General features: G+C 47.3%; 1 long non-coding RNA gene across 1 annotated transcript; it reads right to left on the bottom strand.

Moving 5' to 3' along the window:
• Positions 1 to 7,937: 7,937 nt before the first annotated feature.
• LOC122460531 lies at positions 7,938 to 8,602 on the bottom strand. Its single transcript, XR_006281898.1, has 2 exons — positions 8,519 to 8,602; positions 7,938 to 8,287 (listed from the first exon to the last, which is right to left on the bottom strand). It is a non-coding gene; the product is annotated as an uncharacterized LOC122460531 (long non-coding RNA).
• Between the last annotated feature and the right edge of the window lie 17,456 nt (positions 8,603 to 26,058).

The raw sequence follows: 26,058 nt of genomic DNA, 5'->3' as shown, positions 1-26,058 counted from the left end.
AAGTGCACATCCTGTGTGATTCGAGCTTGTGGTGTGCATGGGAACGGATGTTGCCTTTTATTCTCCCTCCCTCCCTCTTCTCCACCAACCACTTCTTTTCCTCTAATTGTTTTTTAAAAAGCTTGTGGTAGATCTGGCAGGTGTGGAAGCCTCTGGCCGCCTCCAGAGAGCACAGCTAATAGGAGAAATTCTAGAAGGGCACTGTGCCCCTGCATATGTTGTTTCTGGTAGCTTGCATTTAATTTGTAATAGAAATCATTCTAGCCCAATCAGGGACATTCAGCTGATCACAGAGCCGAATAAGTCAAATATCCTGTCATAGAAAAAGTAGATCTGCAATAAAGATTAAGAATTAGTGAGATAACAGTGAAACAGCACCTGCAATCTAGGTGGTTTTCAAGACACTTCAGTAATAGTTAGTGTCTGTGTCTATCTAAGGCATCCATCCATGTAGTATCTGGGTATGGTTTTACACGTTTAGAAGTATAGTGATTTCCTCAAGGAAGAGAAACCAAGGTCTCACCCCTCTCCCCTCACTGAAGCTGTTGCTTGTAAGGAACACAAAGCAGGTGACTTATTTTTGTGTGTGTGAGATAATGACTGTTCAGCAACTTTTACCCGTAGGTAAAAGAACAATGAAAGAGAAGAGTCCTGGCATCATGTTCTAAAGGTAGCAAGGCTTGGCTCAGTTTGATCTTTGGTAGTGGTGAATTTTGTAGCTGAGGACCCTCTGCTGGGACTACACTGTTTCCACCCTTGGCAAATTGGGACCTGGGATGTGCTATCCTCAGTGTTTCAATCAAATGCAACAGTTGTGGTGTAGTGAGACTCCATTTTTGTACAACCCAACCCTAACCCACTTATGGCTTTAAAAATAAGGACCAGAATCTTGAAATGTCCAGGTACTTGGACATGCAGCCAGTCCAATGTATTGCACTCCCAGCTGTCTGCCCTACCCCCAACCACACTGAAGCTTCACAGACTCTTGCCATTACAGCTGTGAAATGTCATACCTGAGTTGTGATAAACACTTAAGGTACCTTGTCTATAGGAGGGACCTTGTTCCCTATATCCCTGATTGTTCCTCCTTTGTTCTGAGAGCCCTTGCCTCTCCACTGGGTCCTCCATGGACTTAACATAACCAGCTTCTATTCTATAGGGTAATAGCCATATGTGCAGGGGTTAAATAGCTGTAGTTAGGAGACCGTCGCACAGCTTCATATCCTCACCCTGTTGTGATTGCTTTTTTCTATGATACCGCCAGAAGAGAACATGCAGAGATGTATTTGGTGCAGAAGACCTTGATGGAGAGAGAGTGGAAAGGTGTGAGAGAATAAGCCTCCAGTTAGTGGGAGGGAGAGTAAGAAGGTGAATGAGATGTAAGTGGATCAGACAGGGTGTCAAAGCCCCCTGCTGTAATTACCATGATAAGCTGCCTCATGCTGCTCCTGATAGAGGGACAATTTAATAGGACCTCGGCCCCTACCATGTTCCTCAGACAAAACTGAAGCTTTAAACAAAATCAAGCACTGCGTTTTAGGAAACGACCAGTGGAAGGTAATGTTTCTTTTGCAAACAGCACAAAGGATGTTTGGTTTAGACCTCGTCTATGGGATAAAGCTAGTGTTGAAGGATGTGACTAGAACACAGATCAATTGTGCACTGCCGCTCTGCGGGGAGGAGACAGGCAAAAGACAGTGCTCCATTCCCCACCCAGGTTCCGCTTCCATCAAGGTCAAGAACTAGTATGCTTTGCTGGCAACAGGAGGTGAGGAGCAGCCCCGAGTGGTTGGCGAAGAGGATCCACCTGCCCCCAAGAGGAGGAAACGGGATAGTAGAGGTTGAAGGCTCCCTTCTGAGGGGGATGGACACATTTCTCTGCCAACCTGACATGACGAGGAGGTGTGCTGCCTGCCTGAAGCCTGTATCTGAGAACTTATGGAAAGGAGATGAATGAGCCAAGGCACTTTATCTACCCCATGCTGCTCATCCCCATGGGCACTAATGATACTGTCAGATAGGACCCTGAGCAGGTAGCAGACAGGCCTTTAGGGCCAAGGTGAAGGAGTCAGGAATTTGTAGTGAATATGAAAATGGAAGGCAATTTGGGTGAAAGTGATTATGAAAGGATAGATTTCATGATTAAGGGAAAGGAGCGAGAGCAGCAGAATAAGGACAATGAACTTCAAAAAGCAGCTTTTAGGGACCTGTTCTCTGAGTTTGTTAGAGTCCCAGGGAGAGAAAATCTAAGGGAAAAAGGAGTTCAGGAGAGCTGGCAGTTTCTCAGAGACAATATCAAAGGCACAACAGCAAACTATCCTGATATGAAAGAAAGATTAATAAAAGGGCAATGTGGCTCCATCAGGAGCTCTTTAATGACCTGAAACTCAAAAGGGAATCCTATAAAAAGTGGCATGAACTTGAAAAACATGAACAAATTGCTAAGGATGAATATAAAAGAATAGTACAAACATGTAGGGACAAAATCAAAAAGGCAACAAGAAGAGATTCTATAAATACATTAGGATCAAGAGACACAAAGGAAAGTGTAGGTCCACTACTTAGCAGGGAAAGAGAGCTAATAACAGATGACATCAAGAAGGCTGAAGTGTTTAATGCCTATTTTGCTTGTCTTCACTAAAAAGGTTAATGGTGACCAGATGCTTAACACAATATTAATAAAAAGGGTGAAGAAATGCAAGCCAAAATAGGGAAAGAACAGGTTAAAGACTATTTAGATAAGTTAGGTGTATTCAAGTCAGTGGTGCCTCTTGAAATTCATCCTATGATATACAAGGAACTAACTGAAGCAATATCTGAACCATTAGCAATTATCTTTAAGAACTCCTGGAGGACAGGTGAGGTCCCAGAGGACTGGAGAAGAGCAAACATCGTACTTACCTTGAAAAGGGGGAACTAAAAGGACTCCAAGAATTATAGACCAGTCAGCCTAACTTCGGAAAGATACTGGAACAATTTATTAAGCAATCAGTTTGTAAGGACCTAGAGAATAATAGGATTATAAGGAATAGCCAGCATGATTTGTCAAGAACAAATCGTGTGAAACCAACCTGTTGTTCTTTGACAGGGCTACTGGATGGAGGGGAAGCAGTAAATTTGATATATCTTGATTTTGACACATGACATTCTCATAAGCAAACTATGGAAATGTGGTCTAGATTAAATTACTATAAGGTTGGATTGAGATTGAAAGACCAAACTCAAAGAGTAAATATCAATGGCTCGATGTCAAACTGGGAGGCTGTTTCTAGTGGGAACCTACAGGAGTCAGTACCAGGCTCTGGCATATTCAAAACTTTCATTAATGACTTGGAATTGAGAATATGCTTATAACATTTGCAGATGACACCAAACTGGGAGGGGTTTCAAGGACTTTGGAGGACAGGGTTAGAATTCAAAAGGACTTTTCCGAATTGGTCTGAAATCAACAAGATGAAATTCAATAAAGACAAGTGTAAAGTACTACACTTAGGAAGGAAAAATCAAATGCACAACTACAAAATGGAGAATAGCTGGTAGTGGCTAAACAATAATACAGAAGAGGATGCGGGGGGTATAGTGGATCACAAATGAATATGAGCCAATATAATGCAGTTGTGAAAAAGGCTAATATCATTCTGGGGGTGTATTTATAGGAGTGTTGTATATAAGAGACAGAAGGTAGTTGTCCTGCTGTCCTCAACAGTGGTAATGCCTCAGCAGGAGTACTGTGTCCAGTTTTGGGCACCATACTTTAAGAAAGATGTGGGCAAATTGTAGAGGCCAGAGGAGAGCAAAAAAAATGGTGACAGGTTTAGAAAACCTGACCTCTGAGGAAAGGTTAAAAAACTGGGTATGGTTAATCTTGAGAAAAGAAGACTTGGGGGCAAGGAGCTGATAACAGTCATCCATATGTTAAGGGCTGTAATAAAGAGGGCCGTTATCCATGTCTGCTGAAAGTAGGACAAGAAGTAATGGGCTTAATCAGCAGCAAGGGAGATTTAGATTGGATATTAGTATAAACTGTCTAACTAATGATCGTTATGTACTGGAACAGGCTTCCAGGGGAGGTTGTGGAATTCCAGTCATTGGAGGTTTTTAAGAACAGGTTGAACAAACACTTGTTGGAGATGGTCTAGATGTACTTGGTCCTGCCTCAGCGCAGGGGCCTGGACTAGATGACCAGTTGAGGTCCCTTCCATCCCTACATTTCTATGGTTTCTGGGCTTTACAGACACAGTTGCATTTACAAACTGTGCACCAGCTATGGTGTGGTTTGGGGCTGTGGTTAAGAACAGGTCCCGTCTACATTGACATCACACTAGAGCATTCCAACCTGATCCAAATCTAACAGGACCTGATTACAAGTGTTGGGTCCAGGTTGGGCGGGAAAACAACTGGACCCTCTTGGGCTCAGGGCAGGTCAGCGCTTCTCCTCCTGCCCATAGGGTCAGCGCCACAGCAGCTGTGAGTCCTGCCTTTGCCAGTCACTGCCTCCTGGGAGTGCGTCAAGCAAGGCTTTGTAGCACCTCTCACTCCGCGGCAGGAGGCAGCAAGAGGGCAGTCACCGTGCCAACCTCACGGGCAGGAGGAAGAGAGCCTCCCTATGGGTAGGAGATGACAGCTGATTCTGGTTGTAACTCAAACCATACACCTGCAGGGGGCCTATCCTATTGTAAATGAGTCCCTCAAGAGGACAATCAAGACCCCATCACTATGGGATTGTTTGGCCAGAGAGCTCCCTGGGTAACTCTCCCCTTCGCAAAGCTGCCACACAGACCCCTTTTTGTATCCTGTAAATGGCACCTTCTCCACATTGAGCTCCTAAGGTGGGCAAGAGAGATGATCCTGGATGTGCACTGTAGGAGCTCTGCCACAGGAGAGGAGCCTGGGCAGACGTATGGGCTGGCTCCTCTCCTGTGCACCTTCGGAGCTCCCCGGCTGGTGTTCTGCCTGCCCTGTGGAACTCCTGATCTGCAGCATTCCCGCAAGCCTGGCCCCTGCTCACTGTTAAGAGCTCTCCGGCTGCAGTCCCCTTTTTAATGCTCCCCCAGCTGTGCCAGGACTCCCGAAAATCCCTGCTCCCTTTTGGTCCCTGCTGCATGCTCCCTGGGGACGGAGGATTGCTTAGAGCTGACTTGTGGGGCGGTAGGGCTATGTGTGTGGTGAGAGATGTGATTTCTAGGCTGAAGTATGGATGAAGGGGAGGGAGGCTGGGGTAGTGGGTGAGGCGCTTCACTGCATACTTCAAATGTCATGTGATGCATAATAAAAGGATCATCGGTGCTAGTTTTCACAAGGTAGATGGGACCTTGGGGGGAAGGAATCTTGTTTAGGGCTTGATCCTGCCGTCATTAGCAAGCATGGTACATATTTGCATGAATAGCTCCATCATATTCAGTGGGATTATCTCATGTGCGCAACTAATGGACCTAGTACTGTTTATAGGCTTGGGCCCTTACTCAGTATATCCAGCCTGTTTCTGGTCTCCTGGGCTTTTGGCTTTAGCTTCCAATTCAGGCCATACTGTTGTTGATGGAAGGATCTGGGATAGAGTGAAACATTGGCAGCAGAAAGCCATTGCTTATTTTTAAACTTCTTGCATGTCATGCGGCCTACGTATTGAGGGGGAAGGAGAGGAGCTGAGAACCACTGCAGCTGTTTTGCAAACGCCATCCAGCTGCATGCTCTAGCTGCCCCTGGAGTGACGGGCGCAGGGAAAGAGAGGAGCAGTCTACATTTAAGGCAAAACTTTCCTGCTGCTTCTCTCTATTATGTCAATCCTCATAATCCAGGGAAGCCTGTTGGACAATGTGGCAGCTGACAAGCAGGCAGCAGCTCCTATCCCTGGCCCAGGAGGCAGACTGTGCTTGGCACAGCTGTGCTGGCCGTGCTCCCGTGGCCTGGTTACAATGACAGGGCCTGCTCTTCCCGAGGAATCGCTGGGCAGAAGGATTAGAAGGCGATTTCTGTTCAATATAAAAGAATTCACAACTGTGAAGGGGAGACAAAAACATTCTTGAGTAAAGCGGACAATATTGTGGGGGGTGAAAGGGAGAGCAGGGATTACTGTAGCAGTGCCAGGGGCTTGCCACTTGCACCTGCTGTTTGCTGAAAAGGCTGATGCTGAGCAATAAGCAGCTGATGCTGAGGCCCAGTTGTCAGCCAGAATGGGGAAAAAAAGCCTCTGATCAGTGCACTTGCCAAAGGCCCCGGCTGGCATCCCCTCCACACAAGCAGGAGGAGGAGAGGAGCATGTGGGGTGAGGGGGAGGATTAGACATAATTCAGGCATCCACATGCAACAGGCTAGGCACGGGGGTGAGCGAATCCCCCAAACACACGGCTGTGATAGCCAAGAGCTCTGCAGGGCTACGTTCTCCCACCTCCAGCCCAGAGGACCTTTATGAGTGGCTAAACCAGCAGGACTGGCGACTGTGCCTGCCTTGGTGTGAAGCTGTGCATGTTGAGTTTCAAACAGATCTAGGGGAAGTGGGGAGAAGCCTGAACTCTCTCTCACCCTTTCAACTCAAATTTAAAACATCCTCCATTCTCTCAGCTACTGGAGTCCTCAAGTAGACAAGTGAATTTCTCCGGGAAACTACCAGGACTCTGTATTCTTATTTTGTGCTGGTGAAAGTGCTAGCTTGACACCCCGCCTCCCCCCAAGATGAAGGAAGAACAAATATACAAGACAGCAACAACACAAACTTCCCTTCCCTGCTCCCCCACCCTACGGCTTGTTCCTGAGATGCAGGAACCTCCCCAAGGTGCAGTAGTTCACGTTGGATCCCTGGCCTCTGCTGAGATAGCTGAAGTGGGGGCCCATTAGTGCAGTACAAGGATGATTGACCACTACTGCATGGGGATCTAAGCGGGAGACTTTTGTAAGAGCTCAGTCTCGCTCTCCTGAGAATCTGGCCATAAATGCTGCATAGGGAGCTACTGGATACTGAACACTTTGGAACAGTTGATTCTTATTTAGGGGCCTATGTGGGAGCCAAGCACTTCAAAAGTTGGCCTGCATGTCCCCAGTCAGCTGATCAGCCAGGCTGCTGTTTAATGCTGAATGAGGAAATAAAGTGGAAATCAAAAGGTGCGGGGGGAGAATGTTGAATGGCTTCAGCAGATTTCAATGGACTCTGAAGCTGCTTCTACACTGGATTTTCCACATGTTGCCCACCGTTTGCCTGCCTTGTGCTTTTGTACTGGTGACAGCAATAGTGGGAGTGCTAACGTAGACAGGGCAGGTGTTTTCTACTGTGTCTCCTATCCCTATCCAGAGCTTGCTGCAGAGCAGCTGTCTTGATAGGCAGTGACGACGAGCTAGGCTTGTCTTGCTACAGCTGTTCCCCACTGGGGAAGTGAAGAAAATGCTGTCCAGGGACCTTTCAGAGGGTGTTAATGCCTCTTATGTTGGCAGGGGAGTTGAAGGGAGACCCGGACACCTCTTCTGTGCTGAAGACAAGGGAGTATTTTACTGAGTAGGGCTTCTGGTAACATGAACTAACCTTCATAGCAACTGTACTGGTGCAGGACAGAAAACCACTCTTAGTAGATTCTACTGTATCTCATCTTTAAGTGAAACTCATCCTTGGATTTGGAGTGAAACAAACAGCATACCCAATTTTTTTGTGAGGTTGAACTTTTTGTACGTTTTATGTGTATTTATCATTGTTACCCTATGCCTTCATGTTCTGCTATAGGGCCAACTTGCTATGGAGTACACAGGGCCTTGCCTTAATTTGGATCAAACTTCCTGGTATTTGTTGAACAATGGCCCTTTCTCAGAACTGGGAATCTTAAAAATCCCTTAGGAGGATTCCAGTTGCTGATATTAGAACTCTGAGTGAAGCTGTGTGAGAGTAATTCTTTCTTGCTCTACCAGCTTGCCCCTCTGATCCAGGGCTGTTTGTTGCAGATGGCAACTAGAAACACTTCCTTTTGCAAAAGTATGTGAGGCTAGGGTCATTACAGCATACTGCCCTTCTGAGGAACTGAAGGGATTAGGTAAGTAGATGGCTCACGTGTTTGGTAAGAAGAGGCTTTTCACCAGATTTCAGCGTGGCCTGGTTCAGTGGTGATGAAAAGCCATTGCTATGGGAAATTCCTCGTTCCAGTGCTAAGGGCAGGTTTCTGTCATCCTAGTTGGTATGGTGCTCTACTATCAGGCTTGCTGCTCTTCTTGGCAGGCCCTTTTTCCTGGCTGAGGCACAGAAACAGAATCCCTTTCACTCCTAGGGCTGGTCCTTCCACGGTGTGGATTGAGACATCTAGATGTTCAGTTACTACAGAAATGAGCATGTTGTAAAACATTACTACAATATGGCTGCACCAGTGAACTTGCTGCGTATTGTTTATGGATAAGGCTGCGTGTGTCACGGATTCCGTGACTTTCCGTGACCGCTGCAGCTTCTGCACAGCCCCATGGCGAGCAGCAGCAGCAACAGTTTAGGTGTATGGCACTGGAAGGGGGCTCAGGGCTGGGGCAGGGGGGTGGGGTGCAGGGCAGCGCTTACCTCAGGGTAGGGGGCTCCCTGGTTCCCACCAGCATGGCCCCTGCAAAAGGAAATGTTTCCAGTTGCCATTTGCAACAAACAGCCCTAGAGCAGAGGGGCAAGCTGGTAGAGCAAGAAAGAATTATGCTCACACAGCTTCTCTCAGACAATATCCAATATCAGCAACTGGACTCCTCCTAAGGGATTTTTAAGATTCCCAGTTCTGAGAAAGGGCCATTGTTCAACAAATACCAGGAAGTTTGATCCAAATAAAGGCAAGGCCCTGTGTACTCCATAGCAAGTTGGCCCTATAGCAGAACATGAAGGCATAGGGCAACAATGATAAATAAAATGTGACTAAAACATAGCCTTATTTATGGACAAATAGAACCTAAGAATGGGTTCTTCTCTGACCCAGTACAGCCAATGGTCCATCTAGATGAGTATCCTCGCTTCCAACAGGTGCCAGTGCCAGACGCTTCAAAGGAATGACCAGGGTAATTTAGAGTGGTGCTTCTCCTGTTGTCCAGACCCAGCTTCTAGCACTTGGAGTTTAAGAGATACCCGGAGCTTTAGGTTGCATCCCTGACCATCTTGGCTAATAGGTCCATCAATGGCTATCTAATTCTACTTTGAACCCAGTTATGCTTTTGACCTTCACAGTATCCCTTAGCAACAAGTTCCACAGGTTGACTGTGTGCATGTGAAGAAGTACTTCCTTCTGTTTGTTTTAAACCTCCTGCCTGTTAATTTTGAGTGACCCCAGGTTCTGTGTTATGTTATGTGAAGGGGTAAATAACATTTCCCTATTCACTTTCTCCACATCATTCATGGTTTTGTAGACCTCTATCACATCTCCCTTAGCCATCTCTTTTCTAAGCCGAACCTTCGTCTTTTTAATGTCTCCTAGTAGGGAAGCTGCTCTGTGCTCCTAATAATTTTCGTTGCCCTTCTCTGTTTAATTCTAATAGATCTTTTTTGAGATCTCTGGATGCTCAGTTACTACAGAGATGAGCATGTTATAAAACCCTACCTACAATATGGGTGTTTAGGCAGACAATACAGCCAATGACTTCGCTTTATATTTTTGGTGGACAAACAGAAGATGCCGGCTTCTCATTTGGCACCTTTTCCCATGCACAAGATCTGTGGAATTAAGAACAAAAACCACCTGAGGCAAATTGACACCCAGATAAAATAAACACAGTTCCACCCTTGCCTGCTACACAGAGCTGATGAACCTGATCTGCTGACATGGCTAGGCAGATCCAGCCAAAGTTGTTTTTAGCGCCAGCTGTCTGGCCGGCCAAGTCAGTAATAGTTCTGTCCTTAACGGCTACAAAGACGATGACACAACCCTTTTTTAAAATTGAACCAACAGACCTTTAAATGCAAAATTGTGTTCTCCTCTCTGTTACTCCTGCACCGGACTGCTGTTTGCATAGCCGAGGTACCTGTATAATATGTTGTAGGCCAAATTCTGCACTCAGAATCACAGGACTGGAAGGGACCTCAAGAGGTCATCTTATCCAGTCCCCTGCACTTATGGCAGGACTAAGTATTATCTAGACCATCCCTGACAGGTGTTTGTCCAACCTGATCAAAAAAAAAAAAACCCACACACACACACACACACACCTCCAATGATGGAGCTTTCACAACCTCCCTAGGCAATTTATTCCAGTGCTTAACTACCCTGACAGGAAGTTTTTCCTCATGTCCAACCTAAACTACCCTTGCTGCAATTTAAACCCATTGCTTGTTGTCCTATCCTCAGAGGTTAAGAAGAACAATTCTTCTCCCTCTTCTTTGTAAGAACCTTTTATATAGTTGAAAGGTTATGTCCCATCTCAGTCATCTCTTCTCCAGACTAAACAAAGCCAGTTTTTCAATCTTCCCCCCGTAGGTCATGTTTTCTAGACCTTTAATAATTTTTGTTGCTCTTCTCTGGACTTTCTCCAATTTGTCCATGTCCTTCCTGAAATGTGGTGCCCAGCACTGGACCCACTCTATTCCAGTTGAGGCTGTATCAGTGCGAGGTAGTTTCACCCACTTATCTGTGGGTAAGGGAGTCTCAGCTGCTGTAATGTATATGCTGTAAGGCCTGGTCCATGAATAAACAGGGGACTTCAGACTCTCATGATCTGAGTCCAGTACCTTTTACTGTCCTGTGTAAGAATCCTGTTAGGCAGATGAAGGTCTCTTAACGTATCCAGCATATAGCATGGGCAAGTTAGGAAAAACTGTTTGGGCCTGGTTCAGACAACTTTGCACCCACTCTTACATGAGGTGCCAAACTGAAGGCACAGTTATTTATGAATGTAAAACTACATCTGTAAAACTGAAGGCTGGATTGAGGCTCTCTTAGAAATCAGGCCCTCCAAATCAGTTCCTGATTTGCTCTGTAAACCCTTTCCACAGCTCCAACAGCACAAGTGGATTGTAAAACAGCCCTGAAAGGGGAAGTTGTGGATTTCTCTAACTGATGTAGAGCAGATATAGCCAGTACTATCCTTTCCCCACCTTCTGCAGGATAGGCATTGAGGCAGAACACCTGTACTCCAGCAATTCCCAGCTAGCAAAACATTCTCTAATGGTCTGTAACAAACAGGTGTCAATTGCAGGCCTCAAGTTGCTCTCCTCAGGTGGCCACCAGCTGCTGCAGGGATCAGGGAGGTGCAAAGATTGCTTCTCCTTGGCTGTACTGGGTAGAGACCTGGCACCATGGGGGAGCCCTAGAAATGAGAGCTCCCTCCAGAAAAAGAAGATGGAGAGTGCAATTAGGGATGCTGGGAAGGAATCCCATCCTGTACCTACCCCCAGGTACTCCATTCTGGATTCTAATGCCACTTGACAGGGCTATGAACCCAGCAGCTTACGAACTTTCACATCCAGGCACTGCATGGCGGAGGATCACCCTAACTGCTGCAGTGAACAGGTGATCAACAGGCATGCCTCTGGAAATTGCAGAGGCCCCTGGCCTGCCTCCTCTATGCACCAGACTCTGGCTGGAGGGGTGCACAGAGGGAATAGGAGCAGGAAATTATAGCCCTTTCCTCAATCCTGTTGCCACCAGCAACCAGCCACAGGGTAGGGCAGAGAGGAGAGGAATAGAAATCATCCTTGCTGCAGGTGAGCAGATCCCAACCACACTCTCCCTGTCTGCGGTGTGAGTGGGAGGGGGCTGTGCGAGTCAAACATTCCTGCAATCATTGCAGCTTTCTCTCGCCCCAGAGCTTTCAAAGGTGGCCGCCTTTGCTCCACTGTGCTGAGTAAGGGGGAAGGAGCAGCATCAGCGAGGATGACACACCCTGCCCTGAAGTCTCAGTAGGTGCAGCGGCCTGCAGAGGACTCCAAAGTGAGCTGTATGAATAACTGTGGAGGTGGCGTTATCCTGTCATTTCCCCCTGCAGCTTGCTGGCACCCCATTTGCCAGAGCTGAGCCCCGGTGACTGAATCAGCGAGATGCTGAGCGGGGCTTGCTGCCCCATGAGGCCATGACCTGGGGGCTGTGGCCCAGCAGGAGAGCTGCGTGGTGCATGCAGCTGGCAAGCAGCCCAGCTCTGTAGGAAGTCACTGTACTGCTGTCAAAATCCGGGCGTTGTGGTGGGCTGGAGCCACGGGAACTGCACAGGGCCTTTCAGAAGCAGCGGGAGAGGGAGGCCTTCACCCCCCTCACTCTGCTTGACTAACCCACCTGACAGGGGAAAGATTACAGGCACAAATAATCAACAGGAGCCTCCAGCTGTGGGTAGAGACTTCCCCCCTCACCCAAGCTGTGCCTTCAGGCTGGACAACCCCTCAAGGGCAGGAGCCAGCAGCAGCTGAGCCTTTGCAATCAAACAGCTCTCTCCTGTCGCGTGTTAGCTGAGCTGAGCCTTTGCCATGGGGCAGCACAGCATCCCCAGGGGCTGAGACTAGTATTCGTTGAAGCTTCAGCCTCAGGCAGTGCTCTCGGGGGCTCGGGTTAATGACAGTTGAGCCTTGGGGCTCAGGTAGCCTTAGCAATGGCAAAGGGTCACTCGAGGCAGGACCGGAGGGTGCATTAGTGGCCCTTGCTCATTTCATGCAGGTTCTCACTCATGCTGTGGTGGTCTTGCATGTTTCTAGCTCCCTACAATTTTGCTTCATGCACATTTAGAGTGCAATGGCTCCTGTCACACTGAAAACACGAATGGTTGCTGCTGATGATCATCACTGGAAAATGGTTCCATTTCCCTGAGTGACCTCTCTGCCCTGTATTATACAGCAGGTCAGATTGAATGGTCCCTTTGGGCTTAAAAATCTCTGGGGAAAACTCCTGCATCCAGTCTGTCTTTTGTGGAAATGCCGCCATGTCTTGGTTTGCAATGTAGTGTGAACATGCAGCAGAGCTGCTTTCAGAGTGCTTCCCCCGCCCCGCATCTAATTTGGATTATGAACATTGAACCCAAGCTGGCACTAATTGGTGCCCTAGTCCTGTTTCTTTGTCCAGAATGTGCATGGCCTGTTACTGCCATATCTTTATTTACAGACCCCATTACCTAGTGGAAATCAGACACTCAATGCAGTGCACTTCTTAGGTGGTTAAGGCTATTTAGCCTGGAGCGGCCTATGGGAGGCCATAAAACTGCCTGAGGCCTGCAACAATCCTCTGGAAACACGTAGCCTCCTGTCACGTCTTATTGTTCATTCAGCTGAGTCTTTGCCCTGAGGAGCACCCGCCAGGACTGAGGCTCAGCCCAGGAAGAAGGTCTCTGTGTCAGAGAGTACAGCCTGGTGGCAAAGGCTGAGGTAATGCAATGCTCTGGAGGGTAGAGCCAAGGAAAGCCTGTCAAACTGAATTCTCTAATATAAGCCCAGTTGGATGGATCTTGGGGCAAATCCTCACCCACTATCTTTCTTTGGAATTGTCTCCTTGCAGGGTGTCTAATGTAGCGAGATCCCATCCCTGTGTCGGTGGGTTAGATCTCTGGTGCATTCTGTCCTGCTGTAAATGCTCCTTGCAGACTGCCCCATCATCTGTTTCTGCTGTTTAATCTTCAATGAAAGTCTCCTGCCTACGAGATCCTCCTCCTGTCTGCTTCTCTCTGAAGCAGAGCTGTGCCAGTGCCGGGTTGCACCTGTGCCAGCAAAGAAATGGCTTCTCCCACTCTGACAGAAGCAGTACAGCCAGCGATTTCCAGCTTAAAATAAGTTTTGCTCCCAGTCAACGCCCTTCCGTCCCTCTTCTCCCAGAGGGGTGTTGAGAACTGTGCATTGCTGGATCCACCAGCATCTACTGGGGTCCCTACTTCAGAATGACACTTTGGGGGTCATGTCAGCCCCCTGCTTTTGCCATCGGTGATCTGCCCTGTGGGCCTGTTACTGCCTGTGGAGAGTTTCTTCACTAAGCAGTGACTGGACAGGAACTCTGGAAAAATCAAGTGAAGGCTCACCGTCCCTTCTGTGAGGTGGTCAGAGAAACGTCGCTCCTTTTACCTCCTGTTGATGTTTTCAACAGGACAAGACACATTCTGCCTCCCTTACTCACTGACTAGTGCCTTGCTCTGCAAACGGACCCAGACAGCCTCGTTCTCATCTCCCTGAAGTCCAGATAGTTACACCTATGTAAAATGGGTGCAAGTGAAAGCTGATCAAACCCCACGGACTCCAATGGCACTACTTGTGGAGTAAGGGACTGCTCCACCCCAGTGTGGACGATCGAATCTGGTATTATGTAGATAAAAGAAAAAAAATGGGCAGATCAGGCTACTTGAGAAAAGTTATTCACATTCAGCAAGTGACAGGCTTGATCTAAATGCTCTCCAAACCCATGGATGAAAATTCATCTCCAAATCCAAGCACTCCCCAAAATCAGGGGGTTGAGGTTTTTGGTTTGGTTGGCGGGGGGAAGAGGGGAGGAGCAGCATTCTACAGGGAGGTTTAAGAGGTCAATTCTGATATGAATGTGGATTTGGATTTCAGGCCTGCTTTAGATAAATATTTATCTAAAGTTGGCAACAGTGTCCCAGATCAAAAGCCACTGTGGGCATGTAGCACATAACATCCAATTAGTGATATGCTCACTCAGTGGCAGCTACTTCTTTGTATCTAGCTGGCCTGTAATAATTTTATTTATTAAACACTTGCCAAGGCATTTGGGCTGCAGTTCAAGAATTTATAATTAAAAGATTACAATTTTGGTTTGGTTGACTGTGGTGGGTGACCTCTAAAAAGACAAATAGCCTAGAGCTGACTAGGGGGACGGGGGGGGAGGAGGAGGAGGAACAGTCAGGCTGTGGGGAAAAAAGTGCAAATGTTCAACACAAGCGGCCTACAACATAATGAAAATCTGCTACCTTGTCAAACCAAAGACAGGAGGAGGCCTCTGCACTGCCTTTTGTGAGAGAGTAGCGCTGTTGTGCCACTAGTGCTTTCCCCACCTCAGTCACAAATGAGATATACAAGGGCCAGCTCAAGTCACAGCAGCTTTATGGGCGATCCACAGCAAGACTCCTCAACTCCCACACTAATCTCTGGTGCAAAGCCTGCCAGTCAGAAAGCAGACTTAGCCTTCTCTCTCTTAGGTGGCTAGTCTACTCTTTCAAACTCAAGAGCCTGGGGATGCAAAGCACTAAGGAACCGAGCAGGTGAGCTGCCAAAGACCTTTCTGACTCCTGAAGAGCGGCAGCCATTCTTTGGAAAACCTTCACATTAGAGAGGAGCCCAAGCTGAGGCCCGGAGTCCAAACGCCCTTGAGCTTTGGGGAAGTCTGCTCCAGAGCCATCTCCAAACATCCTGATTCAGTTCTACTTAAAAACCATCTTTTTCCAAACATGGATCTTGATGTTTCTTTTTTTTTTTATTTATTTTTTATTTTAAAGAACTTCCTTTTTCCTAGATAAGAATATTTATTTGCGGCTGAAAAGGTAAGTTTGCTGCCTCCCTAGCCAGCCTCTGCTTCTCATAGTTGAGCAGGCAATGGGATCATTCTGGTGAACATGACATTATGGCTGTTCCCTTGGCAACAAGTTATGGAGTCATAAACTCAGGATTATACTTCCAGTGAAGAGTCCAGCAGCAGCAGAAGCTGATCACTGAAGGGAAACATTTAACCATACAGAATTGCAGGAATGAGAGGTGAAAAGCAACACAACGAGCAGTGGCAGCAACGGTTCTCTTTTCAGCAGCAGTGTAAAAGCCTCTCTTTATAGCAGAGATAAACCTGAACTGAAATACTGGCTCTGAACAACCCTGAACTTTGGAGAAGTTGGCATCTGCCAATGCCGGACCAGGACGTTGGCGCAACCGAAGGGAACTGCCCCAAATTTTACTTTGAAAACAGTGTATCCAAGGAACAAGAGTTTCATGGGCATTGTGTGGATACCCATGAACTGCTGGCCAGTTATGGTCAATACAAATCATAATTATGTACCTCACTTTCAAGTCTCAGTGCAACGATTAAAGGAGCTCCTAGTAAATCAGAGGTGCAACAGGGACCATCTGCACTTTGAAGGCAGATGTCTGCTCACAATCAGCGTGTAGCTGAGGTGCCCAATTCTGCGTTTTCTTGATGTGAGTAAACCATCAGTTCTCCAATGCTGGCTGCCAACCATAGATACCAAAAGCACAGCAGAAAGGCATGAACATGGGCAGACTTCCAAAAAACTGCACCTCAGCAGACACCACATGAAAGCAAAGAATCGTTCTCCCAACGAGACAGAATTGAAAGAGCACCAAGTAATGATGGCACCCAAAACATGCATCCCTCAGTTCCCAGCCACACCTGGCCTGTGAGCCAAGCAAGAGAAAAAGACACTGTCACTGTGGAACTAACCCCTGTAGCACCTCCTGCTGGTCTCTGGAAATTAGCACTTCCAGACTCCAGAGCACCCTCTGCAAGCCAGTGTCACACTGCCGCTGCCCCCCCCCCATGTCCCTCCTAGACCCCAGCACCCCTTTTACCCAGGGTGCTGCCCCCTGGCAGTACTCCCACAGTTTCTGGGTCTCTCCTCCCCAGAGAACCCCCACCCACTAGCCCCACCACACCTCAGTCTTTGGCTACTGCAAGTTACCATTGAGCCCCCACACAGTGGGGCAGACTGCAGTGTATAAACCAATCATCACAGGCAAGAGGGGTTTGAACCTGCTGCCTCTGCCTCCCCGTGGGCTGCCCTGTTGCAACCCCCATACCCTGGCTTAGGCCATCTGCCAGGCCTGCAGTTTGGGGCTTTTCCAGTCTGGAACCTCCTAGCTCCTCTGGCCTTCCCTAGCCCTGCTCCACTCCAGGTACCTTCTCAAGCTCCCCAGCAGCCAGACCTATCTGCCTCTACAGCTAGAGGAGACTATCTGCTCCTGGCCCACTGCCCTCTTATAAGGGCCAGTTAGGCCCTTTTTGGGGCGTGGCTACAGCTGAGCCTGCTTCCCCCAATCAGCCTGGAAACTGCTTGCTCCCAGCCATAGCCCTCTCCTGGGCTGTTTTAAGCCCTTTAAGGCTGGAGCAGCTGACCATTCCACTACAGTAACATTATTGGAGCAGAATCCACTGCCACCTCCCAGCCCTCAAATTCTCTGTCTTATCAAAGAACACATTCACCGATAAATGAGCTATTGGGAGTTTATTATGAAGGGGGGAAGGTCATAGCCAGGAAATGTCTATTGTTCTCCACAGAAAATATGGGTTATTACAAAACAAAGTAAGTCTTTGTATCTGAACCTGTGCATTTAACACTAAATCGCCGACTGTTCTGTCTGATGATCTGACATAGTCATTATCTAATGACCCCTCTCCAGATCTGTTGTGGCTACGTCTATATAAAAAACAACAGTCAATTGTGAGCAACCCAGAACTGATAAACTCAACCCTCACAGTACTGAGTTTCAACACAATTACCAAAAAAAAAAAAAGTACTGCAATCCAGCTGCTTGTATAATTATTTTAAAAAAATTAGATTACCTACCCTGACCCCATCTCCTGGAGAGAACATCCAAATGATTTCCATTGATGCACAGCCCAAAGGTCAAGCTAATTGGGATTCTGAGATCAGAATTCTTCCCAAGCCCACTAAAACAAGAACAGTGGCAAAGAAAAGCTACCTGGGGGTGAAATCAGAAACCCTCCCAAGCTAAGCCCTGGAGATGAGCAGCATGCTGGTTATCAGAGAGATAGAAAGGAATGCCCAGTAAGTGATCCCAACATAAGCCATGTGGGCAGTTCGTTACCTGAGAGAAGAGATTAGGTGTATCCACAGCCCAGAACACTAAGTCAAGGAAATGGCTGAATTTATTAAAAAGGAAACAAACAAATGGAAACCCTGCTCGTCTCAGGCCATTGTCTGAAAATGACATTCTGCCAAGTGCAGCTAGGACTCCCCATTCAGGTCATTGCCGACCTTCTCTCCTCTCTCCCAGTGCAAGCCAAGAGATGATCTCTATTAAATGGATTAATTAGCTAATGTTTGTGCAGCACTAGGGAAATATGAAGTTTTTTGTAAGTAAATCTATAAGCCTCCAACAGAGTCCTTGTCTTCTATCCACTGGAGTTCTACAAGCAGAGGGTTGTTGTAATGCAGGCAGTTCTCAGGTGTGTCCAGCTTTTCCCTGGACATAGCTGCTTAATAGGCCAAAAATCTTGGTACTTTCCCAGCACTGCTGCACAGGCATCTAACTGGCTTGGTCTAGCTCAGCCCTTGACTTCTGGGCTGGCTGGAGTCACTCTGTAATGCCCGGCTCAGCACTCAGGAGAGCCACTGGAAGCAGGATAGGGTACACTGAGGACTTGGCACTTTGAGGGCTTCCTAAAGACCTTTAGCCTCCTGCATTTCAGCAGGAGTAGATTTGTGTGTAGCCAGATTCTTATTTGCCCTTGACTTCCCCTTCAGCTCAGGGGCTCAGCTGATTTCACTTCTTCACCTGTGGCTGTTTCCTCTTTCCAGGTTTATAGTCATCTCTGAGGTTTCCTGTAGCCTGAAATCCTCAGTAGCAGTTGAACCATGTGGTATTCACAGGGAATTCAGTGTCAGGCTTCTGCACACCATCAGTGGACCCCATCCCTGATCTGAGGGGACCAATCCTTTGAGAAGGGAATGGAACTTCTTCCTGGAATGGTACTAATATACAGTTGGCTGTAGCAATTCTGTTCTCCCTATGGTAGTAGTAACTTATTGGTGGCATGAAGAATCAAGTCCTGGCTTTCTTATACATGAGATCTACTAAAGAAAAGAGCTATAAAAGAGCTAGGTGTTATTATTTATTCATTCTGTGTGTATCCACTTCCCAGTGGAGACAATGAGTCATAAGACCTTTCCTCAGCACAGTGTATGTCCCACTTCCCAATAAGACCACTCTTGCTTTTCCACCAAGCTCCCATAGATAAGAGAGTGTTTCTTGTGTTTCTCTAAATATTGCTTTTGCCATACCCACCCTGACTTCCTCTGGTTGATAATGGCCTCAAAGGGGACAATTCACCTGGTGATCTAGGGCTTCATTTTATCATGCAGGAGCCCTGCAGAAGTGATCTCAAGTTGGTCATTCTGTCATACGTGAGCTAGATTTTGGAGACCATCTTGTGTTTGATGTCACCATAAGCTAAAACACCCACATTCAACACTGAATGTACGTTTTACCAGTAAATTGTATCGAATTGAAAATCTGCTCAACAGCAATTATGAGACTTCAGACATTAGTATTAAATACACATACTGTATCAACATGAAACGTATCAGCTGTTATACACCCCACTGTAAACTAAGGAGCAAGGCACAGCCAAAGCACATGTCAAAAAGCCCATTGGCAGCACATGTAAAACACTGTTTGTCCAATATTAACATTCTCTGCAAACTTCAAATAAGGGAAAGACTCACTGGTGTACTTCAGCTGCTTTTGGGCCTCTCCATAACCACAATGAAACTGCTGATCATACCAGGCTGACAATTGTTTCCCACCAGTCCCCCCTTAGCCTGACAGCTACTCTGCCATTCCTGTTCCATGCTATTTTTTCAGAGGATTTGAGGGAGAGGGTCAGAATTACTCATGACCATGGAGGAATTGCCAGACTGGGGGTCCACATAAGTCCAGTACCCTGTCAGCAACAGTGACCATCAGCACCAGATGCTATAGAGGAAAGTGCAAGAACCCTGCAGCAGGCAGAGGTGTGTATCTTCTTCACACTGTTTCAGTATAATTCAGGAAATCAGGCATCGCTGGGCAGCAGCAAAGTCTTGCTGCAGCTTTCCATAAAGCTGCTTCCATTATAATGGAGCGCCTTTCATCTCCAAGCACTTCACAACCCTCACATTCATTGCTGTTATTATGGTACCACCCAGAGGCCCCAATCAGGATTGAGGCCCCTCTGAGCTGGGCACTGTACACACACACATACATTTCAAACTGAAGTCCTATCAACTGCTTAAACCTGGAGCTGGAAAGGATTTAACTCCAGCTCCCCCGCACCCCCCAACCGGGACTCCGTTATAGCCCTATCTCAGGGAGGGGGGAGTTCGTCTCGGTCGCAATACCTTCCCCAGGCTGTAGTTTTGGTACCCCTGCCCCTTCTCTTCTGATCGCATTCTCTCTGCCTTCCCTTTGAGTAGCCCTCCCGCTCCCTATGTAAACATGCTGTGCTTGCAGACAGGAGGTAAATGTTTGCCTGGGCTCTGGATCTCTGCTCTGAGGCCTGAAAGGGCATTTTAATGGCTGGATAGGCCCATCCCCTTTGGCTGTTGTGGTGTGTTGGGTGTTCTCTTCTGGGCTGTATGAATCATTTTTCTGTGCTCTGCAGTATTTGAGCTCATTGCCTCTGAGACAGGAGGAGAGAGATCTGGAGGAGGTGTTCTTACGAGTATGACTGTCCTCATTGCCAGCAGGCTGTAAGCAGCTGGAGGGAGGACATTGGTTCAGAGGCAGTGCATGGTGCTGAGCTGTAATATCTAAGGCAGAGCTAGCATTAGAGTTTCAACTATTTATGAGATGTAAAAACTACATTCATATCAAATCCCCACCAGCCCAGCCATTGTTAGAGCAGCAGGCTGGGAGGGAGGATAGCTGCTCCTGGTCCCAGCTCTAGATAAGATTCCCTGTGTGAACGAGTCATTTATCCGCTCTGTGCCTCAGTTTCCCCTATATAAAATACTTGCTCATTTCACAGGGATCCACTAGTGTCAGATTCTAATCACCTGGGCCTGGTGTAAAGCCGGAATCACCGTGCTGACATCAAGATTTACACCAGCATGACTGAGGCAGGAATCAAGCAATTAACAGCTGTGAAATACTTCGAGCTCCTCACATGGCAGGCGTCTGAAAAGAGCAAAGAATATCATTAACGCTGAGATTTTCATTGTCAGGAAATTGCGCAAAGGGCAGGGATGTGTGCCAGTGATAAACCCCATGCACGAGATGTGAACGTACTGGTGAGAAGCTGGACACTGGGAATCTGTTTGTTTCCCCAGCTAAACACAAAGCCTTTGCATAACCAAAGTGGGAGGAACTGCCACTTGGAAAACAAACTTCTATTAAGTGCAGTTGCTGGAATGAGTCTATTTAGTGCCTGGAAAAAATATCCTTAATGTGTTGAGGTCCTCAGCTTGTGTACTTTTGGAAATGGGGCACTGATCTCAATAGTTTTAGCAGGCTGTGCGGGAGGGGCTCTCTCAAATCACTAACACCAAGTACAAAGTTTGTATGATCAGTTGATGAAAGTTCTGTAAAATGCAAGGAGGCAGAGCGCAGGGCCTGATTCTGATCTCATTTTTGTCACCTTTACACTGGTGTAATTCCACTGGCTTCCACGCTTCCTGGTTTATAGTGGAGTAAATGAGATCACAGTCAGGCCCAATGTTTCTGTGAAAACTTTAACTCTGAGGACCAGACACTGGGCTCCAATCTGGCCCCTTGGCACTGCTCTGGTGGTATAAAAGCCTTGTGCAGCTGCACTAACAAGACAGCTGGCACTCTCCCTGGCATGGAGGACTCCCTGGCTGACATAGAGTTGTCAGAACCCATGCTGCACCATTCCCTCCCAGCCACCTCCTGTGTAGGGATATGCTGGCAGTGTGTCACTAGGAGGGGTCATGATTAGAATGCTGTTGCAGGTTCCTGGCCAGTGTAACAGGACTGTAGTGGTGCTGGAGCAGTCCAGAGCATTGCTCTGGCCCCTGAAATCCAGGACAGAGCAGTGCTCCAGCACTTCCCCAGCACATAATGTTGTAATGCCACTCAAATTTGGCCCGGCTGCCCTTCCATCATGATGCGGGGGAGGGCATCCGGGCCAAATTTGAGTGAGCAGCTTTGCGACTTGGTGTATGGGGTTGCAACAGTGCTCAGATTTGGCCCAGCTGCCCCTCTGTCATGATAGGGGGTGACCAACCAGGCCAAACCTGAGTGCCAGTGCAAGCCTGGGTGCCAGGTCATAACATCGCTCATTATGCAAATTTCGCCTGCGCTATGTGAGTGCGGGGCAGGCAATGGGAGCGAGCAGAGCTGCGGGGTGGCCAGGAACGGGAGCAACTCCCCTAACCCAGGATGGGAGCAGAGTGCTGAGCCAGTGGCGCCATGGTGAGAGGCCAGGGAGGTCCAGGAGGTGGTGGGTGAGGGGCTGGGGGAGAGTTGTTGGTGAGCTATTGGGGTCTAGGGATGTTGGGGGCTGTGCCTGGTGGGGCTGAGGTGTTGGGGGCTGCAGTAAGCGGGATATCTGTCAGGGCTGCTGGAGGTGGGATAGCTGTCAGGCTAAGGGGGGACTGGTGGAAAACAACTGTCAACCTGGTCTGATCAGCAGTTTAATTGTGGTTATGGAGTGGCCCAAAAGCAGCTGAAGTACACCAGTGAGTCTTTCCCTTATTTGAAGTTTGCAGAGAAAGTTAATATTGGACAAACAGTGTTTTACATGTGCTGCCAATGGGCTTTTTGACATGTGCTTTGGCTGTGTCTTGCTCCTTAGTTTACAGTGGGGTGTATAACAGCTGATACGTTTCATGTTGATACAGTATGTGTATTTAATACTAATGTCTGAAGTCTCATAATTGCTGTTGAGCAGATTTTCAATTCGACACAGTTTACTGGTAAAATGTACGTTCCGTGTTGAATGTGGGTGTTTTAGCTTATGGGGATATCACACACAAGATGGTCTCCAAAATCTAGCTCACGTATGACAGAATGACCAACTTGAGATCACTTCTGCAGGGCTCCTGCATGATAAAATGTAGCCCTAGATCACCAGGTGAATTGTCCCCTTTGAGGCTATTATCAACCAGAGGAAGTTAGAGCAGCTAAGAGGCTGCCCTGCCTTATACTGGGGATGAACTGGCCCTGGCAGGTTGTAACTTGGAAGAGTGCAAGGGGAGCATAGTGTCCCCTTTCCTTCTCCCCTTGTGTCCTGGGATAAATATTGTAGTCAGGCCCAAGGACTGGGCCCTGCCTTTCCTGACTTCTGTGCATCCAAAATCTCAACCTTAGTGTTATACTAATGAGAAATTTCAGTCCCCAGAGTAATGACATTAATAGTTAGGCAGGCCAGAAGATTTCGATCTGATCTGGAATAGATTTAGGCAACAGCACCAAAATCACCTGTGTAGTTATTCAAGATTTCAGCCCATGTTGTGGAAATATGAGAACAGCTGATCTCACAAAAAGATTGCCACTACTTTCTCTCTTCTGGGCAAGGATTATGCTTCTGTGAAGTGCCTAGCATACAACTTGGCATTTGACTAGTAATAATCTTAGGCTGCATCTCAACCAGGATGAGAAAATAGACCTCTTCCAGCTTTGGTTCCACCCAGTACCAACAATATTGGGGTGGATTTGGATCTGGGGATTTAAATCTGAGATTTCAGCCCACACCCGCCAAAGTGGCGGGGGGAGGGGGCATGGGGGTCAGACTTGAAGTTCTCATGAGGCTCCAGCTTAATAATGTTTGCTCCTGTGGGACTCCTACGCAATCACCTCTTGTTTCATAAAGTTCTTGGGCTGCTGCAAATAGGGACCTAGAGTGAACGTGCCATCAGATTGGAAAGGGCTGGTGAAGAAGATAGCTCTGGCTAGACTAAATATAACCTGCAAACCTGATGTGAACATTGCAGACTGCAGAATGGTATCAAAGAGAGTGAACAACAAATTGAGGATCACCCTTATTGACCCTTACTGTCTTTTGTGTTTCAGAAGGCCCTAGAACGCTGCCAGAGCTGCCGTGAACATATTATGGCTAAAGAATCTATTTCAGCAAATAATAGCATCCAGGACTTCTGCATCTAAAGGCAGCAGGGCTACGTGTAAAGCCCAGAGATTTTAAGGCCAAAGGGACTACTGGATGCATCCAAGGTAGTTGTATGGCCCTCATTACCATAGTATCTGAGTACCTCACAAGTTGTAATGTATTTATCCTCACCACAGCCCTGGGAGGTAGAGAAGTGGGCAATAAGGCCAGTTTTACTGAGGGAGAAGCTACATCCCAATTATGGAGGTCTTAGTTTTAAAGGGAATCAGGGCCCAAAATGTCTTTGAAGATCCAGGCTTATGTAATTTTTCCAAAGTCACACAGGAAGCCTGTGGCAGAAAAGGGAATTGAACCTGGGTCTCCTAAATCCCAGGCTACTGCTGTAACCACAGGACTGTCCTTCCTTTCTAGGGCCACTTGTGTGACCTACTGTAAAATGCAGGCCGTAGAATTTCATCCAGTTAGCCATGTACTGAGCCCAATAACTTGTGTTTGGCTAAACCATATCTTCCAGAAAGGCATCCCTCCCACTGTATTCTTGCCAACAAGTTAAAAAAGTATGGACTGGATGAATGGACTACAAGGTTGATAGAAAGCTGGCTAGGTCATCGGGCTAAATGGGTAGTGATCAATGGCTCGATATCTAGTTGGCAGCCGGTATCAAGCGGAGTGCTCCAGGAGTCGACCCTGGGGCTGGTTTTGTTCAACATTTTTATTAATGATCTGGATGATGGGATGGATTGCACTCTCAGCAAGTTCACAGATAACACTAAGATGAGGGGAGCAGTAGATACACTGGAGGGTAGGGATAGGGTCCAGAGTGACCTAGACAAATTGGAGGATTGGGCCAAAAGAAATCTGATGAGGTTCAACAAGGACAAGTGCAGAGTCCTGCACTTAGGATAGAAGAAGCCCATATACTGCTATAGACTGGAGACCGACTGGCTAAGCAGTAGTTCTGCAGAAAAAGATCTGGGGATTACAGTGGATGAGAAGCTGGATATGAGTCAGCGGTGTGCCCTTGTTGCTAAGAAGGCTAACGGCATATTGGGCTGCATTAATAGGAGCATTGCCAGTAGATTGAGAGAAGTGATTATTCCCCTCCATTCAGCACTGGTGAGGCCACATCTGGAGTATTGTGTCCAGTTTTGGGCCCCCCATTACAGAAAGGATGTGGACAAATTGGAGAGAGTCCAGTGGAGGGCAAGGAAAATGATCAGGGGGCTGGGGCACAGGACTTACGAGGAGAGGCTGAGGAAACTGGGCTTGTTTAGTCTGCAGAAGAGAAGAGTGAGGGGGGATTTGATAGCAGCCTTCAATTACCTGAAGGGGGGTTCCAAAGAGGATGGAGCTCAGCTGTTCTCAGTTGTGGCAGATGACAGAACAAGGAGCAATGGTCTCAAGTTGCAGTGTTGGAGGTCTAGGTTGGATATTAGGAAACACTATTTCACTAGGAGGGTGGTGAAGCACTGGAATGGGTTACCTCGGGAGGTGGTAGAATCTCCATCCTTAGAGGTTTTTAAGGCCCAGCTTGACAAAGCCCTGACTGGGATGATTTAGTTGGTGTTGGTCCTGCTTTGAGCAAGGGGTTAGACTAGATGACCTCCTGAGGTCTCTTCCAACCCTGATCTTCTATGCTTCTATGATCCCGTCTTGAGCTGAGGACATCAAGTGATGGAGATCCACCACTTTCCTTGATAGTTTGTTCCAGTGGCTAATCACCCTCACTATTAAAAGTTTGTGTCTTATTTCTAATTTTGATTTGTCTGGTTTCAGCTTCCAACCATTGGTTCTTGTTCTGACTTTAGTATCCAGTATTTTCTCCCTGTGATGGTACTGTAATCAAGTCACCTCAGTCTTCTTTTGGAAAAATCTAAACAAGTTGAGCTCTTTAATCTCTCACTAGAAGATATTTTCTCCCGACCTTGAATCATTTTTGTGTCTTTTTTTCTGCATCTTCTTCCATTTTTAAAACATGGACACCAGAACTGTAAGCAGTGTTCCAGTATCTGTCTCACTAATACCATACACAGAGGTAAAATCAGCCCCCTACTCACTACTCTCCTGATTACACATTCAAGGATCACTTTAGCTTTTATTGCCACAGCATCGAACTGGAAGCTCATGTTGAGCTGCCTGTCCAGTAGGATCCTGGGATGCTTTTCAGCATCACTACTTTCCAGGATACAGCCCCCCCCAACCCCCCTCAGGTCTGGCCTGCATTCCTTGTTCCTAGACATATGATCTGGCAAGCGAGGGGAGAATCTACTTTATATCTGTGCATTACTTCTCATTTGAGGCCTGCAAGCAGCAACTTGAGTCACAAGACCCTGCATGGTTCTTGGCATGAGATTCTCCTCTCATTCCACCAGTGTAAAGCAGGAGAAACTCCCCT

This window comes from Dermochelys coriacea, chromosome 6, assembly GCF_009764565.3.
Source record: "Dermochelys coriacea isolate rDerCor1 chromosome 6, rDerCor1.pri.v4, whole genome shotgun sequence".
Taxonomy (NCBI): domain Eukaryota; kingdom Metazoa; phylum Chordata; order Testudines; family Dermochelyidae; genus Dermochelys; species Dermochelys coriacea.
This window is presented reverse-complemented; position numbering and strand designations above follow the sequence as displayed.